The sequence below is a fragment of the Petaurus breviceps genome, unplaced genomic scaffold (assembly GCF_028583685.1).
Source record: "Petaurus breviceps papuanus isolate PSGF00001 unplaced genomic scaffold, PetGlider_PUasm1.0 76, whole genome shotgun sequence".
Classification (NCBI taxonomy): Eukaryota; Metazoa; Chordata; class Mammalia; order Diprotodontia; family Petauridae; genus Petaurus; species Petaurus breviceps.
In genome coordinates, this window is record NW_027186473.1 from 36,454,932 (window position 1) to 36,455,460 (window position 529).

Below are 529 nucleotides of genomic sequence, written 5' to 3' on the forward strand. Positions count from 1 at the left end.
CTTTTCTTCCCCCCCATTTGTTTTATTCTCTACTTTGATCTTGTTCCTTTTCAAAAGTGGGTGCTTCCAACTTCCCTCCCCCACACAGTATGCCATCCCTTTCATCATCCCCCCTCTCATCCATTTCCCCCCTACTCTCCTGTAGGGATTCCCTATTTAGTGTATATGTCATTCCCTCCCTAAGCCAAAGTCAATGATAACAAGGTTGACAAATTCCCTTTTGCCTTCCTGTTCTTCCCCTCCATTGCACCAGTTTTCCCTTGCCTCTTCTACATAGGATAATTTACCCCATTCTTTCTCTGCCTATCTCCTTTCATTATATTCCTCTCTCACCACTCAGTTTCACCTTTTAAGTATCATCCCATTCTATCCAACTGATCCTGAGCCTTTTGTCAATATATACCTGTACACATATATACACAAACTCAATATGTTTTCAAATACACATATGCCCTCCTATGTAGACATATTTATCTATTCATACACCCACACACACACACACATATATATATATATATATATATATATA